We start from the raw sequence: 19494 nt of genomic DNA on the forward strand, positions 1-19494 counted from the left end.
TACTTTTGTACAACAGTTTTTGCACAGTCCTGGGTCACCACTAGATGTCCAATGAAAAATTTGGTTCCTGAAGCAAAACCCATTGAGATCCACTAGACTGCTGTTTTTAGGGACATGCCATGTTAACACTTTAAACCCTCGACCAACTGCCCGTGGCTCATACGTTTTTATTGTATGTGTTCTTGCAGGGTAGTATGTATGATTTCTCTGTATTTTATTTTGTTGAACGAAAGACAGCACTCTAAGGCACAAAGTCATTTCACCTGCATTAGTACACAATGAATAATGTATAAATCACAATTATTTGGTATCACATATGCAAAGAGTATGACAGAAGGCATACAGAATGCATTAAGGCTAGTTAACCCATAAAGGGAAGTAGAAGGTCACACCTGACAGTCAAATTTTTTTTTATAAAAAAATGTATTCTCTTATACATCAGTCTGTTATTTATCCTCATAAGAAGTCAGACTGAAATTTTTGACCTGACTGATGAGAAAACCAAGCCATACCTAAGGACCACAATATCAAATACAATTTATTTGTATTTATTTATTTTTTATTTTATAACTGTATATAATTTATATGTATATCTGGATTCCCATATTTTCCATATATATATATATATATATATATATATATATATATATATATATATATATATATATATATATATATATATATATATATATATATATATAGTTACTAAACTTATTGTTACTTCTGTGATATCTCATAGAAATTACGACACTTTCAAAAACATTATTTATTCATTTATTTATTTTGTAGAAGCAATCTCTACGATTACCTGGATACATATTTTTAATTCTGTCCAGATTTATTGTTATTATTTTTCTTTAATTTATTTTATGAATTATATGTGTCAAAAGGATTATTTTTATAGAAATTGTTGTATGGCATTACTGTATCACACACCTCTGTTTCACTCAACTAGGCTACAAATATATCTCCCAGTTACAGATTTTATGATTATTCCTCCTTTACAATCCTAGTAAGTGAGGTTTGGGTTTGTGTGCTCTCCCCAGGGATGTACTGTCCGTCGTGCTAGTCACCATCTCACTGCTAATCCTGTCTTAGAAGGTTTTCTGTTAACATGGATAAGCATTGGCTTGCTATTGCAGGCTAGTAAGCTAAGCTTATGTACAGAATGCCATTGAAATAGACGCACCCTGAAGCTATTGGCTGCTGCAAATGTCCATATAATTTAGCAGGCTAAATACCAAGGAATTTTCAGTGGTTAAATCTGGGGACTGACATACCCATGTGTTCTGATAAGACAGACTGAACTGTGGAGTCTTATTTGGATCAGAATTGATGCATTATTGGTGTGGAACAGTGATCTGGTTTTGTCACTGACATATCCATCAAAAAACCTGTATGCACCCTAGGATTACAGGCCTAAAAACAGCATTTTGTTATTTCATTTTTTTCCTGGTCAAGCAGTACATAAAAAAATCAATTTAAACTGAAAATAATAGTTATTTATATTTCTTTTAGTATTTGCGAGAGCTAGCAACTCTATAGGGCCAATTTTGATAATAAAAATAAAGATACAGAGTAGTATATATATATATATATATATATATATATATATATATCACACAATGATCAGCCACAACATTAAAACCACCTGCATAATATTGTGTAGGTCCCCCTCATGCCACCAAAACAGTGCCAACCTGCATCTCCGTATAGCATTCTGAGATGATGTTCTTCTCACCACAATTGTACAGAGTGATTATCTGAATTACCGTAGACTCAGTCTGGCCATTCTCTGTTGACCTCTCTCATCAACAAGGTGTGTCCATCCACAGAACTGATGCTCACTGGATGTTTTTTGTAGTTTTTTTTTGGCCCCATTCTTTGTAATTTCTAGAAACTGCTGTGTGTGAAAATCCCAGGATATCAGCAGTTACAGAAATATTCAAACCAGCCCATCTGGCATATATTTATACATACATACATACATATATATATATACAGTGAGGAAAATAAGTATTTGAACACCCTGCTATTTTGCAAGTTCTCCCACTTGGAAATCATGGAGGCGTCTGAAATTGTCATCGTAGGTGCATGTCCACTGTGAGAGACATAATCTAAAAAATCCAGAAATCACAATATATGATTTTTTTAACTATTTATTTGTATGATACAGCTGCAAATAAGTATTTGAACACCTGTCTATCAGCTAGAATTCTGACCCTCAAAGACCTGTTAGTCTGCCTTTAAAATGTCCACCTCTACTCCATTTATTATCCTAAATTAGATGCACCTGTTTGAGGTCGTTAGCTGCATAAAGACACCTGTCCACCCCATACAATCAGTAAGAATCCAACTACTAACATGGCCAAGACCAAAGAGCTGTCCAAAGACACTAGAGACAAAATTGTACACCTCCACAAGGCTGGAAAGGGCTACGGGGAAATAGCCAAGCAGCTTGGTGAAAAAAAGGTTCACTGTTGGAGCAATCATTAGAAAATGGAAGAAGCTAAACATGACTGTCAATCTCCCTTGGACTGGGGCTCCATGCAAGATCTCACCTCGTGGGGTCTCAATGATCCTAAGAAAGGTGAGAAATCAGCTCAGAACTACACGGGAGGAGCTGGTCAATGACCTGAAAAGAGCTGGGACCACCGTTTCCAAGGTTACTGTTGGTAATACACTAAGACGTCATGGTTTGAAATCATGCATGGCACGGAAGGTTCCCCTGCTTAAACCAGCACATGTCAAGGCCCGTCTTAAGTTTGCCAATGACCATTTGGATGATCCAGAGGAGTCATGGGAGAAAGTCATGTGGTCAGATGAGACCAAAATAGAACTTTTTGGTCATAATTCCACTAACCGTGTTTGGAGGAAGAAGAATGATGAGTACATCCCAAGAACACCATCCCTACTGTGAAGCATGGGGGTGGTAGCATCATGCTTTGGGGGTGTTTTTCTGCACATGGGACAGGGCTGACTGCACTGTATTAAGGAGAGGATGACCGGGGCCATGTATTGCGAGATTTTGGGGAACAACCTCCTTCCCTCAGTTAGAGCATTGAAGATGGGTCGAGGCTGGGTCTTCCAACATGACAATGACCCGAAGCACACAGCCAGGATAACCAAGGAGTGGCTCTGTAAGAAGCATATCAAGGTTCTGGTGTGGCCTAGCCAGTCTCCAGACCTAAACCCAATAGAGAATCTTTGGAGGGAGCTCAAACTCCGTGTTTCTCAGTGACAGCCCAGAAACCTGACTGATCTAGAGAAGATCTGTGTGGAGGAGTGGGCCAAAATCCCTCCTGCAGTGTGTGCAAACCTGGTGAAAAACTACAGGAAACGTTTGACCTCTGTAATTGCAAACAAAGGCTACTGTACCAAATATTAACATTGATTTTCTCAGGTGTTCAAATACTTATTTGCAGCTGTATCATACAAATAAATAGTTAAAAAATCATACATTGTGATTTCTGGATTTTTTTTTTTTATTATGTCTCTCACAGTGGACATGCACCTACGATGACCATTTCAGACCCCTCCATGATTTCTAAGTGGGAGAACTTGCAAAATAGCAGGGTGTTCAAATACTTATTTTCCTCACTGTATATATATATATATCTTAAGATATGTTCAATTAAAATAAGTGAAGTTTAACAAATGCTGTTAAAGTATTGTTCACTGTTATGTTAACAAATGTAGTTAGCTAGTTACCATAAAAATATACAAAAATAAAGAATTATCTTTTAATGCATACACATATACATATATTGCTTAGCATTGTTACATTAAATACACTAGTGAAAGTGTGAAAATTTATTTTATTTTTATAGGGCCAAATGTGCCCATAACTAAAGAAACACGCCGGTATGCCTGTGGATATACAATTTGTCTCTTATTTACTGTTCATATCTAGCAGAAGGGGAGAAAAGTTTTGACATGGTAAAGGTTAAGGAGGCCGACATTTTCTATAGATTTATGAAGTGTGTGGTGTCCTCCTCTACTTGTCATCTCTCAGTAGGTCAGTGTTTGTGTGTGTGTGTGTGTGAGCACCACAGTCAGTTTAGAGTAAGTACTTCACACCCTAAACCCTTCCATTTAACTCTGATGGTGTTAACAAATTTCATCAGGATTTCACACATGCAGGTGAAGCTTTTATCACTTTGTGGTTTTCTTTAGCACTCGGTTTCCTAACAGAGTATAAGGGACATTTACTTGCCGGTGTGAAAGTACAAACTGTTTAAAAACTGTTTAAGTGCTTTTATCAGAATTTCTTGCGACCGCCACACTTCTGCTTTTGTGTGAGGGGAAGAAAGTAATTCAGTTACTGGAGTATTATTATTTGAGGTTGAAGGTTTGAGGTTTAAAGTTTACACTACCTGAACACAATGTTTTAAAATGTATTGATATGTCAGTATTTTCATACACTGCATATTATATATTCTCATAATTCATATTTTCCTGTGTTCAAATTTCTTTAACGTAAGTACTTTTAGCATTGTCGCCATTTCCACTGAATAAATCAGATCCTGTAATATAAAATTTTTAACTACCAAGACAAAACATGGCCAATTATAGCAAAGGTTACAGGCTTAAATTACTAAAATAATATTCAATACTCTATCATAATCATATTGCTTATAATTATAAACTCACACAATTGTGTGCTAAAAACACACTCAATCACAACTCTGTCTGTGGATAGACTAATCTCCTTACTGCACTTTGGCTGACACTGAGCTCACTTTTCGAAGTTATCTGGGAATGTTTTCTCTGTATCTCTACTGTGATCAGCCCATAAGCTCAGGTAAATCACTCCAGTATTGATTAAATGTCTTTTTTTAACCGAACATTTCTCTTCCTTTTTAAAGTCTAATTGCTCTGTTTGTTACACTTTTCTGTTCATTATTCATTCAGTCCATAAGATATACATTTTGGACCTGTATAATATTGTCAAACGAAAGACTTGTTGCTCTAAACACAAAATGGGAGGGTACAATGTTGTATGTCTAGTCAAACACTACCATATTTTTGTGAAAATTCTTCTGTCATTTGGTAATGTGAATGGTGAACAAATTACTAGATTTATTTTGACCACAGACCAATCAGGCAATCAAGAACCAACCAACATCCTACGCCATGAAAAATCGCTGGTGAAAGGCACCCAGCGATGTCCTCCCCCACTGATGACAAAAAAAAGCCTGGATTGACAGCAGACCAAACTGACCCAGGAATGAAGTACAGACCCTATGGGTAAGTTCCGGGCACTTCGGCTGAGGCAAGAGACTTCTTGGCCCATCTCTCAATACCCCAGGCGACAGCCTCCACCAAGCAGTCAGTAGGCGAGATGGTATCGAGGCAAGGAGGTTGGACGAAGACACGGATTGACAGGACAGGGCATCCGGCTTGACATTTTTGGGCCCCGGACGGTATGACAGTGTAAATTCAAAGTGGTCTTAAGTACAAAGCTCAACAAGCCTGTCGGGTGCTCAGTCTTCTGACAGATCTGATGTACTCCAGGTTCCTATGATCTGTCCGAACCAGAAAAGGTACTGCTGTCTCCTCCAACCATTGGCACCACTCATTCAGGACCTCCTTAACAGCCTGCAACTCCCTGTTGCCTATGTCATAGTTCTGTTTGGCCAAGGATGTACCTTCTCATCCACCTCATAAGCATCCACCTCAACAATGAACAGCCTCCCAGGGTCTGGCATGACTAGACAAGGGGCAGAAGTTAATGCATCTTCAGTTTGTTGGGGACCATTTGAAGGGGGTCCTTCTGGAGGTGAGAACTGTGAGTGGTGCAGCTACCTGACTGTAATCACACACAAATCTGCAGTAGAAATGATAAAATCTCAGAAATTCTGGAGAGCTTCAGAAACAGAAACAGAGAGTCAGAAACAGCCATCACATTCGCAGGATCCATGTGGATCCTCTGGCCGAGATGATGAACACCAGGGAAGGAACTGTCATAGTTCCATTTGGCTAGGGACAAGGATGTACCTTCTTATCCCTGGAAGGTCGCTGGGAAAGGAGCCACAGAAGCATCCACCTCCACAATGATCTGCCTTGTAGGTTTCAGCGTGACCAGAACAGGGCAGAAGTTAAATGCGCCTTCAGTTTGTGGGGCCAATGGAAGGGAGTCCTCGTGGAGGTGAGTGGTGCAGCCCTCACCTTGACGGGATCCATGCAGATCACCCTGGCTGAGATGATGAACCCCAGGGAAGGTACTGGCATAGAATGAGCACTTCGCCTTGACAAACAGCCAATTCTCCAACAGCCATTTCAGCACTCGCCAGACATGCAGGATGTATGCCTGGAGAGAACGAGAAGCATGTGCCAGAGGATTGGTCAACAAGAACAGCATGACTAGGTACTCTCACCCCAACCAGGTGATAAGTGTAGCGGAGCTCCAATTTCTGGAGTGCCTTTCCCCCTCGAAGGCTGAAGACATGAAAGCCAGGGGATACCTTTTCTTAATGGTAATGTCGTTCAGCACCCGATAATGAATGCATGGATGCAAGGGACTGTCCTTTTTCCCACAAAGAAGAACGCTGCACCCGGGAATGAAAAAGTATGGATGAGGCCAGCTGCGTAGAGAATCTGCAAAATACTTATCCATAGCCACTTGCTCAGGAGTATATAAGGCATACAGATGACTTTGCAGCGGAAAAGTTCCTGGGAGGTGATTGATGACACAATCATAGTGCCCGTGCAAGGAGAGAGATGCATCGCGGAACCAAATGAAGACCACCCACAGATTGTTGTAATCAGATGAAACCCCCGCCAGATCCACCAACTCATCCTGCAAGACAGATAAATGGGTGAAGAAGATATGGCAGACTTAAGACAATGAGCATGAGAGAATGGAATGAAGGATAATACAGTGTTCTCCACTCAATTCAGGTGAGGGTTTAAAGGGACAGTCACAGATGAATGAGTACCACAGGGACAAAAGGAAGAAAGAATTGAAGAGCAAAGTAGTCCTGAGCATTGGGAAGATTGGGATGTGAGGCAACAGGGTAATCCATACAAAAAGTCCAAAGGGGTTAGGCAAATGGTGAAGTCAAAGAAGACTTAACCAGGCAGGCAGGATGATAGAGGCAACAGGGGACTATGGAAGAAGACGTGATTGGGGTAGAATTGGGAAGAGAACCATCACACTGGACAATCCTGACAGACAAAAAACAAGACCAATAAGAGATAAGTTGCTGGACTGCACAAGTCTGAGTCCCAGGACAGCAAACAGGGAGAATGAGTAAGACAGTGAAACAAATACCAAGTGATGCTGATCACAATGAGCTGTTGCACCAATTGAGGCCTAGCTGAGAAACCCTGTGGCTGCAACAGCACATGGCACCTGAAGAACAAAAACAAATAGAAACACAATGTTAACAAGAAATCACATGGACAAGAAAGTAGAGAAGAAATATATTAATTTCCCATAATATTCTACATTTTTAACACACACACACACACACACACACACACACACACAGTATATTTACTGAAAATATGGTATCAGGTCTATGGTCTTGGAATTGGTCACAATTCTGACCAGTGGGAAAACACAGAGCCCTTAATTTCTTAATATAGTTGGTAAATGATTGAGTTCCATTATAAAATTACAGATTTTGAAGTACTGTTACAATAAATAGCTAAATTTGACTGTAGTTTCCAACCAGTTTCAATTGTGATCAAGAATAAAGCAAACACTTTCCTAGCAAATTAATAAATATATATATATATATATATATATATATATATATATATATATATATATATATATATATATATATATATATATATAAAAATAAAGTACACACTAAACAAAACAACTAAACTAAAACAGACAAAGCATGCAGTTTGTTTCATTAGGCAATCTAATAAATGATATACATGTGCCCAATTAGCTAGGGACATTTTGGGATTATAAAAACAAGTTTGATACAATTTCTGGTCGCCACATGATGTTCAGTATAACATCTGTTTCTGAAGCAAGTCATCGTTAGAGAACCAGAAATAAACTCAGTGATTTGTAAGATAGCAAACCAAAAGTAAGTGAATTGTGAATTATGTGTAGAAATGTAAATGATTACAAAGTGGTAAATAGTTCAGATTTATTTTGAGGGCTGTTCCTCCTGCTAAATTGAAATAGCAGGTTTCTGTCTCACATAAGCACTCTTTGTTATTGGAATTCCCATTGAAAATGTTGGTTCAAAGATCGGACATCTGGATAACTTGTTGCACACACTATTAAGAAGAGAAAAAGTGTGTAAAAACAGCTTCTGACCAGACTGCACAAGGTGAGCTGCTCTGGGGGAACACATTTCCCATAATATTCGAAATTTTTACACACACACACACACACACACACACACACACACACACACACACACACACACACACACACACACACACACACTTGTTGTGTTTCCATGTTTTATGGGGACTTTCCATAGACATAATGGTTTTTATACTGTACAAACTTTATATTCTATCCCCTAAACCTAACCCTACCCCTAAACCTAACCCTCACAGAAAACTTTCTGCATTTTTACATTTTCAAAAAACATCATTTAGTATGATTTATAAGCTGTTTTCCTCATGGGGACCGACAAAATGTCCCCACAAGGTCAAAAATTTCGGGTTTTACTATCCTTATGGGGACATTTGGTCCCCACAAAGTGATAAATACACGCTCACACAAACACACACACACACAGTATATGAACTGAATATATACAAAATGTCAACATGAGCCCTTTTGATTTAATTTTTATACCATAAATAGTTGTTTGACTTGATTTTTTTTTTTGTGTGTTGCTGCTTCTCTCTTGGCTGCAATTGCCTGTCAGTTCACTAACACAATACAAATAATACAAATAATAACAAAAAAAAAAAAAAAAATGCAATTTGCATTGCGTTGCTGGCATAAAGCTTGCCAAACATTCCACATTAGTTTCAGATGACTGTGTAAATTATTTCTCAAATTGATGAGCTTGGTAATATAAATAAAGGTCAAATCACAATTTCCAGATGTGCAAAGAGCTCAAATGCATCCAGCTCATTTGGAAATGAAAATAACACTCCCAGCACTGTTGATTCTGGCAACACACTCAAAGAGCTGAGGGCTAATTCAGTGTTCAGCTGCACAAGCTTCCCAAAAACATCCACTTTCAGTCAGCCCAACAATGACACTGTGTGACTTCTTTTACCCTCTAATAGCCTACAGAGGGCCAAATTCACTAAATGGTTGCCCCAATTTTGTGTGCAGTATTTCAGGCGCAACATAAGCTGGTTTAGCACCATATCAGGCATTTTAAATGAAATGATTGGTATTCTTTTTTTTGCTAAATGTTTGTGTTACCTGATTTGCATAGTTCTTTTAGCAGGGTTGGGGAGTAATGCAACACATGTAACAGTGTCATAGATTTAAAATACAAAATATCAGGAAATGTATTCCATTAAAATTTGAATCGTTATTCAGAATATAATTACGTTCAAAAAGTATTTGTGACCTGGGTTCTCATCCCTTGTTTTACCAATTCAGAGGTTCCACATTCCCTCTACAAATACAATTTTACTCCACTGACTTTTAGGTTTATGGTTGGGTTTTGGGGTAGACAAGAAAAAAATTATATAATAATGCTGTGTTACATTCTTTACAGCTGTTTCTCACTTTACAACTATCTTTCAGTGCCCCATCTGTGGGTATTTCACCAGGAAAACTGGAGCTCTCACATGCCATCCCTCTTGGGCCACTAGAGGCAGTGCTTCAAATTTCAGAAAGAACAGACCGAGTCTAGCTCAAGAAATTCAGTGTGAGATCAGTCTGAATAATAAATACATTTTCTGACTCATTATCTGAATAGAATTTGAGCAGCAGAAATAGTTAACCTTCTGTAGATTTTCATGTGAACATTTAGCTTTATGCTAAGCTAAAATGTTATTTCTAGCCCTTACAGCCAGTCACGGTATGGTTGTATTTTATAAGGAATTCTATTAAGAAAATATGTTTCAAATAATATTTTTTTCTCTAGTAAGACCTCTGATAATAGGGCAAAGATGTACTGCAAAAACACTGTTCTCATTGAGTATTTCTGTATCGCTTTCCAGTGAAAATATAAAAAAAATTCTTAAAATTGTATGAAATTATTTTCCTCTGAAGCAACACTTCATAAGATATTTTCAGATAATGTATTTTTAATATAGGTGTATTTTGTCTTAATGCAGCCTACAATTATTGCCAAAACAAGTAAAACAATTGAAGATCCACTGCTGGAGAAGTAATCCAAAATGTTTATATTACATTACTGACCTTAAGTAATCTAAAAGAATACATTACAAAATACATTTGACAGAACATGTTCTGTAATGTGTAGTGGAACACGTTTTAAAAGTAACCCTTCAAACCCTGTCCTTTAATTTAGTAAATCAGGTGCTAAAACAACACAGACAGTACATAAACAATGCTATCTGCACCAAAGAGTTCAATGATGTGAAAGTACGAAACGCTTAAATAGGAAAGAGTCACTTCTTTTATTTTGATCCATCCTTTGCTTGAGGGGCCATGGAGGAGGCACAAAAATCTGCATTTGGGAAGAAACAAGATGGACATGAAAGATGGTCTAAATCGCAGTGAAGAATGTTCTTGTCGTGGGGCTAATGGAAACGTTTGTGCATATAGCCATTAGAGGGAGGGCGACTGCATTATCAGAGCCCAGCAGATGTGGCCGGCAGCCATACTGTTCCAAGAGAGAGCGAGAGAGAGGGATAAGCTTGCTCGTCCCAGCCTCCGCCACCAGCACGCCCTCTGGGGAGATCCACCTGCATAATCTGTGTCAACAGGTTCCAAATGGCCCGAAGAACCAAGGAAGGAGAGAAGAAAGAAGAGAGAAAACACTTACAAAAGTAATTGTCTCTCTGGTTTTAACTCACAGCTCCAATTAACAGAAGTCTGGGCCGACCCCCGCCACCTCCTCATTCCTGCAGTGCAGGATAATTTGTTGTGCCTGTGAGGATCAGAGTGCTCAATCAATTAAAATAGAATAGAAAAGGAGGGAGAAAGAAAAACAGGACAGAGACTCGCCTTGCGGTGGAGGCGAGAGTTGGCAGCCCTGGTCAGGAGCGTTTGATGTGGGGTAAAGGTCTTGTTTGTTTCTGAATGAGGGAAGGCTGAGAAGATCAAATGGTATTTTTTGCTGCTGAAACTGATATGGACAACATGCTCAGACTGATCTTAATTATTATTCATAGGTATTTGTACAACAATAACACATTTTATAGACGCCGAAACGTACAATATGGATGTATTGACAGCATCTTAAATGTTTTAAACCCGTTTTTACACATTGATAGCTGTAGTAACACAAACAAATTATGAATCCTTTACACTACAAATAGATTAGTATCTAGTATCATTTGTACTCTTATTGATAGTTTAGCTCCCTCAACCCCACCCTACTCATGAACACAATCACTTCTCAACAATAATAAAAAAACACAACAGGTAGATAAATGTACAGTAACAATACATTTATTTACAATATACTAATATATATATACACACATATATATACACTGTCGGCCAAAAGTTTGGAATAATGTACAGATTTAGCTGTTTTGGAAGGAAAGTGGTAGTTTAATTCACCAAAGTGACATTCAACTAATCACAAAGTATAGTCAGGACATTACTGATGTAAAAACAGCACCATCACTATATATAAAAAAGTATTTTTTATCAAATCTAGACAGGTCCCATTTCCAGCTGCCATCACTCCAAAACCTTATCCATGAGTAGTCATGTGAAATTGCTAATTTGGTACTAGAAAATCGCTATCTAATATCAAAATATCAAACATTGCTTAAAGCTATTTGGTTTGTTAAATGAAGCTTAACATTGTCTTTGTGTTTGTTTTTGAGTTGCCACAGTATGCAATAGACTGGCATGTCTTAAGGTCAATATTAGGTCAAAATGGAAAAAAAAAAAACGATATAGCTTTCTCTAGAAACTTGTCAGTCAATCATTGTTTTGAGGAATGAAGCCTATACAATGCTTGAAACTGCCAAAAAACTTTAGATTCCATTCAAAGGTGTACACTGCAGTCTTCAAAGACAAAGAACAAAGACAGGAAGAGATGTGGAAGGCCAGATGTGCAACTAAAAAAAGAGGATAAGTACATCAGAGTCTCTACATCATTTTGAGAAATAGACGCCTCACATGTCCTCAGCTGACAGCTTCATTGAATTCTACCCGCTCAACACCAGTTTCATGTACAACAGTAAAGAGAAGTCTCAGGGGTGCAGGCCTTATGGGAAGAATTGCAAAGAAAAAGCCACTTGTGAAACAGAAAAACAAACAAAAAAATGTTTAAATGTCCTGAATATACTTTGTGATCAGTTGAATGCCACTTTGGTGAATAAAAGTGCCAATTTAATTCCATAAGAGCAAAATGTGTACATTATTCCAAACTTTTGGCCTCCAGTTAAAGTTTGGAATAAATGTACAGATTTGGCCATTATGGAAAGAAACTGGTACCGATTTAATGAATGATTAAATGATGACAGAATATTTTATTTTTTTATTTTAACATTATAATTAAATTGTAAATGACTAAACATTAAAAGTGATTTAATCATTTGCACTGAGTTGAATATGACACAATAAATCACACAGAATATTACTGTGTACACTGTGAAAATAAATGTAAAGGCATTGAACATATGATTAATCTAATTGATTATACATACAATTAAATCAACCAATTAATTACATAAATTCAGTAAAAGTATTTGTAAATATTTGTATGTCTCTAATGATGTTCATATGAACAATTTTTTTAGAAAAAGACATAAGAATTACATACAAATAGGTTTATGATACTATTTTGCATCTATTGTATAATGCATGTTTCAGAGTCTATGTAAACACAAGCAAACTCGCCATTTACTCACCATCATGTCGTTTCAAACCCATGTGAGTTTTTGTCTTCCACGAACACAGAATTTCCAAGCTACTATTTTCCTTACCATGGAAATGTACACTATTTTTTTACAATCATCTCCATAATACAGTAACAAAAACTCCTTTAAAGTACCATAAAGATAGTCCATTATATGTGTTTGCTTTATTTCCACTCTTCTGATGGCATTATAGTATAATGTTATTATACTAAGCTGTTTTTCATTTCAATCAAACATGTCAATCAAACATACACGAATATTTCCAAAAAGGAGATGATGGTGACAATGTCACCAGAGCAATGTTTTGGTAGTGTAGTATAAAAGTCACAGTAGTGATGTTTCCTTTATGATACTGCTCTTATATGGAAGGGTAAATCTCATTCAACTTTGAATTTGGTATGACATAAAACGTCTCGGGTTACATGTGTAACCCTTGTTCCCTGAAAAAGGCTGAATGAGATGTTGCGCTGCTAAGCGCTACGGGGAACAGCTTTAGCTGTGAGCCGAGCTGAATAATGTGTGGAACACGTCAATGAACATTGACCGGAATTTATAGCCTCGGCTGATGTAATCATTAGATGCACCTGAGGCCAGGCTATAAATGGATACGTCACCAGGTGTCGTCAGATACTTCTTTTTGAAGAGCAGTCCTGGGACGTCCCAGTGCGGCAAAGCAGCGCAACATCTCATTCCGCCTTTTTCAGGGAACAAGGGTTACACATGTAACCCGAGACGTTCCCTTTACAAAAGGCTTCACTACGATGTTGCGCTGCTAAGCGCTACGGGGAACGCAATACCCACGCCGCCGCACTTGGGGCTGTCCGGACCCCTACGGTTGTGCAGTGTACTCACAAAAACGCGAGAGGTCTCAGACATGAGCTTCAGATGTCGACTCAAGGGCATAAGAACCCGGAGTAGCATAAACATCTAAACCCTTCAACTTTGATGAATGTGTACGGAGAGGACCATCCTGCCGCATCACAATCTTGTTCAGGCATGAGCTGAGATGTCGACTCATGGGCATAAGAGCCCGGAGTAGCAAAGCATCTAACCCATAAAGTTCGATGAATGTGTGCGAAGAGAACCCTGTCGCAACACAAACTTCTCATTAAAACTGATGAATGTGAGCGGAGAGGACCAGCCTGCCGCATCACAAACTTGTTCAGGCATGAGCTGAGATGTCGACTCAAGGGCATAAGAGCCCGGAGTAGCAAAGCATCTAACCCATAAAGTTCGATGAATGTGTGCGAAGAGAACCCTATTGCACCACAAACTTGTCATAAAAACTGATGCATGTGAGCGGTGAGGACCAGCCTGCCGCATCACAAACTTGTTCAGGTATGAGCTGAGATGTCGACTCAAGGGCATAAGAGCCCGGAGTGCAGAACATCCAAACTAAAAAAGTCCAATGAATGTGTGCGGAGAGGACAACCTGCCGCATCACAAACTTGTTTAGGCATGGGCTGAGATGTCGACTCAAGGACATAAGAGTCCGGAGTAGCAAAGCATCTAGCCCATAAAGTTCGATGAATGTGTGCAGAGAGGACAACCTGCCGCATCACAAACTTGCTGCAGAGGGAGAACTCTAGCCAAGGTTTTAGAGGAGGAGAGCCCTCTGGTAGAGTGCGCCCTGAAACCTACTTGGCGAAGCTTGACCGCGCGCCTCGTAGGCCCGGGCAATAATGAGGAGGCCTCTTTGAGGGCACCCCACCCACCAAGCCGTGGCAAACCGCAGTGGCCACATAGAACCTGGCAGTGGCGAGGCAAGTGCCCGCTGACAGTTCTTTCTACAGAAAATCCAGAACTGAAACAAACTGGCAGTTAGCTGGTTCTGTAATAAGAACTTTAGTAGAAGGAAACGCATGCAGGCGCATTTGCGTTACTACGTTCAGCCCCTCCCAAGGGGGAGGGGGGGACTGGGCGACTCGGGGAGAAGTAGAGGAGACATTGCGCTATCAACAGTGGCGAAGAGGTCCTCTTCTGCCCTGTAAAATCTACCCAGATCAGTTCCAAGTGGAGGGAGCCCTAGCACTTGAAATGGTCTCGATAATCTCAAGAGAAAACCCTGTGAACCTCATTTGGTACCCTTAGGGGCCAGACATGAAAGGTTTCACAATTCGGGCCAAGGACGAGAAGGTCCTCCCTGTCCGGAATCGCCCAAGACGAGCCGTCGAGGAGAGGAATTAGCTCCGAGAAACATATCCTGTCCGCCAGCCGGCGCCATTAATAGAAGGCAAGACCCTTGCTGGTGAACATCGCCAAGACTCCCGGGAGCAGAGAAACCGGGAAAGAAATACATACAGACGCATTCCGGGTCATGTATGTGTCTTAACGTCCAGACCCAAGGGGGCTGGGTGATTTCAGGGAGAAGTAGAGGAGACATTGCGCTATCCATAGAGGCGAAGAGGTCCTCTTCTGCCCTAAGATCTCACCCAAACTTGCTCCAAGTGGAAAAAGCCTGGCATTTAAAAAGGTCTCGATAACCTCAGGAGAAAGCCCTGTGTCCCTCAGTTGGTACCCTTAGGGGCCAAACATGAAAGATTCCACAATTCGGGGCAGGGATGAAATATTGCCCTGTGCCTGAGATAGAAGATCCTTCCTCTTCGGAATCGCCCAAGGCGAGTCATCAAGAGAAGAGATTAGCTCCGAGAACCAAGCCCTGTTCAGCCAGCGCGGTGCTATCAGTAAGAGGCAAAAACCCTTGCTGGCGAACTCTGGGCAACTACTACCTTAGGGTGGAGTTCTTAACTCCCCCGTTGGTATTTCCTGTCTGGACCGTAAATCTGCTCCCGTATACGGGCATCCAGGGATATAACTGACCTGAGTGACAGGAGCTTACCCTGGGCCCTAAGGAGAATCCGACATGTCAGAAATACAGCTGACAAGAATGTGGGTCTCCTTGAAGATTTATGTAAGAGGCTACCGCTGTATTGTCCACCCGCACCAAGACATGGCAGTCTCAGGAGGAGGTATTTCAGGGCCAGAAATACAGCCATCAACCCGAGACAGTGACTGTGACAACCGAGCTGACGACCCTCCTATCCCCTTAAGCTGGACGACCACTTAAGGCCGCTACCCCGCCCGTCAGGGAGGCGTCTGTCGTTAGCAGTCTGCGACAACAAGACGCACCTAGAGTGGGACCCAAGGCAGAAAACCGGGGTCTGAACCACATAGAAAGGGAACGAAGCCTGAGGAACGTAACCCTATTTAGCCCAGGGGTTTTGGCCCTTGGAAGAAATCCCCTGGCTTTTGGCCACAACAAAAACGGTCTCATGAGCAGAAGGTCCAGAAGGATCACCGTGGACGCGTTCGCCCTGAGACCTGGAAATCGTTGATACTGATAACAGTGCAACCTTGACCTAGCCTGACTTTGCTCAGGGTGATCTGAATGGACTCAATCCTAGCGGGAGACAGTTGTGCCCGCATTGTGATTGAACTCCATACGATGCCCCGATAGACAGTGTTCTGAGTGGGAGAGAGGACACTTTTCTTGGCATTGAGCCTCAACTCCAGAGAAACAGATGAGCTAAGACGATGTCCCTGTGCTGAACTGCCAGTTCCTGGAACTGCGCTAGGATCAGCCAGTCGTCTACGTAATTCAGAATGCAGATGCCCCGGAGTCGCAAGGAGCCAGCGCTACCTCATGCATTGTGAATGTGCGGGTAAAAAGGGCTAGGCTGAGTGAAAGAACCTGACCCTGGAAGACTTCGCCCCCAGAAGTGAACCTCAGGAACTTTTCATGTTGTGGCAGAACTTCTCAATGAAGTATAGAAGTGCGTCATAATTTCAATGGTGACCAGCCAAACGAGTTGTAGGGCTTGAGACATGACCGTCTTGATAGGCATCATCTTGGACTTGAACACCCACGGGTAGTTCAAGCTTTAAGATCTAAGCCAGACGCCACCCCTCACCCTCCATGGGAAACGGGAAGTATTTAGTGTAATAACCTAACTCTCTCTCTGGAAGGGGAACACATACCATGGCCCCTTTAACCAGGAGATTGAGTTTTGTTTTTTGTTTTTTTGTTTTTACAAAAAAAAAGAATTCCGGTTTACGGTAGTGAGAACACGCCGTTGAAACACGGAAAAGCGTCGAGAGAATTAAATCCTGACGCCCTTATAAGACCCACAGAAAAGAATATATCTGGCAGAAGTTTCCACGCTGCCAGGATCTCTGAGATGGGTATTATATTTTAACACTTACTGTTGAGGGGTTGTAGTAGTAGTCCTTTATTGTCACATAGTAAACCAGTGAAATTGGCCATCGACCTGTCCATACAAACATACATATGACAAGGGGATAGACAGGACAGGAAGACAGGGAATTAGAAGAAATACAGCATGACATGAGGAGAGGAGAGGAGAAAAAAAAGGCAGCCCCCAGACTATGCTCCTTAAGAAGTACAGTGTGGGAACAGGAAAAAAAACACCTCAGCAACATTAGCACATAATCAGTACACTCTACAACATGAACAAGACTTGCAACAGGGGAGGGGATTGGGGGGTGGAGGTGGCCCAGCACAGGCAAGCAGCCATCCGGACCTGCAGCCATGTTCGGCGCTGGTCACAGACCCGCCTGTCAGACTGGGGGTACAAAGCGGCGAAGGCGAGGGATAGGGTATCGGGCGGATGATTGCATATCTGTATATATGTGTAAGAGTTCATGTGTGTGTAGGCCTGGAGAGTCGCTATGCCAGCATCTAATCTAGGTGCCTCAGTCCGCAGGGTTGTCATAGCGATACACAGCAAGTTGCCATGGAGACAACCTTGATCAGGTCCCAGACATAGTCAACAATCACCAGGTGTCTGGGGAGTCGGGGAAGGAACGCGAGAGTGGCTCACTGCAGTGCTCTTCCGGGGAGTTGTTGTTCCAACAGCGGCCTTGGCCAAGGCCAGTGCTGGTTGAGGGCGGCCGAAACAGATAAGATTGGGATTGTTTGGTCTTAAGGAGAGTAGCCGCATTCTAATTTACACGGCTATTCTCCTGGTCCATTTTGGTCTCTGAAACGATCCATTTGCCTTTGCAAAGCTGTGAGCTTCTCCATGATGTTATCCGTATTTTGGTTCATAGACCCAGTCTGAGTGCAGACAGCTCTGCCCACTGTTTCAATCATGACGGGCAGCCTTGTGAGGCTTTGGACAGCTGTCACCGTCTTCTTAACTCCTCGATAAACCAGGGCAATGCCTAATCCAATCAGCAGAAGACCTGTTATCATGGTACCGAATAGGTAGATATCTTCAACGTCCTCCACGGAAAGAGACGCCAAACACACGACCCGCCACCTCTCCCACGCGTCCATCGTGTAGCCAGCTGCGAACGTTCCGTCAGGGCAGACAGGTTCCCCCGAACCCAAGCTTCTCGTCGAGAAGATGGTGTCAATTGCGTTGAGAGACCAGTTGATCAAATCCATGATGACTTAGTTTGAAGAGCAGTGCTGAGAGAGTCTCTCAAGTACAAGACAGTAGACTAGATATGACGAGAGGAGCAAAGCAGGGAAGATAAGGGTAGGGAGAGGGTGAGAAAATGCGACCGCCTTCGTTGAGAGCCAAGAGAGATGTGTTGGGTGTTTCGCGTCCTGAATAAAATGCAGGAACAGCGAAAACACCCAATTTTGACGGAAGCCTCTGCAACCCGAAACACCAAGAGGTGGCGGGAATGTAGGGGCTTCGAGGGGGTACCGGGAGGGGTGAAGTGAAGCACGCGCCCCGTCCCGAGGGGAGCTACCCCCTAATCTAGGCGCAAGACCGTCAGGGTTTTCTCTTACTAGAATTTTTAGTCCTGAGGTCTTTCTTCGGGGGCTGGCGAGGGTGGCGAGACTGTCCCCAATCCCTGGGAGGAGGAGCACGACTCGCCACGCTTTGCTTTTGAGCCTCCCTTCAGTCAGGACCGAGGTGGGTCTGAGGCTTGCTTGTCAAGTGCAGAACCCACACTCAGGTCATCCAGGAGGTCAGCCTGGTACGCCTGAAAAACAGCATAGTGTGCAGAGCAGCACCAGCCTGACCTGCTGCTTGATAAGCCCTTCCCACTAAAGTGGAGGTTGTCCTACAAGGCTTTGAGGGGAGAGAGGGCTTCTTAAGTGACGATGCCGAGCCTGGCGAGAGATAGCCCGCAAGCGTCTCTTCGACCGGTGGCATCACTGAATACCCCCGTGCCTCAGCACCCACGATAGTCGAATATAATGACGTCGAGGGTATGTGAACACAGGAAGAAAACATATATATATATATTTTTTTTTTTTTTAGGGGTTCTCCATGAGCGAAAAAGTTCTTCATGGAGGTTATCAAAGAAAGGGAAGGGACCCATGAAGATAAAATCTATCCCCTAATTGGTGCATTTGGATGGTCTCTTTTTCGCGTGGCCAGTCCAATCTGGCAACCGCACGAGTAACAACATCGAGCAATTCCTCCGTAGATTTTTTATCGCGGATGAAAAGCTCGAGGCGGAAGAGAATAGCGATCCACCTTATGATCCGAAGAAGCGTCGGAGCAGCCGAGATCATGTGAAGGACCAGCTGGGTTTGGGGAGAGAGTG

The sequence above is a fragment of the Xyrauchen texanus genome, chromosome 15 (assembly GCF_025860055.1).
Source record: "Xyrauchen texanus isolate HMW12.3.18 chromosome 15, RBS_HiC_50CHRs, whole genome shotgun sequence".
Classification (NCBI taxonomy): Eukaryota; Metazoa; Chordata; class Actinopteri; order Cypriniformes; family Catostomidae; genus Xyrauchen; species Xyrauchen texanus.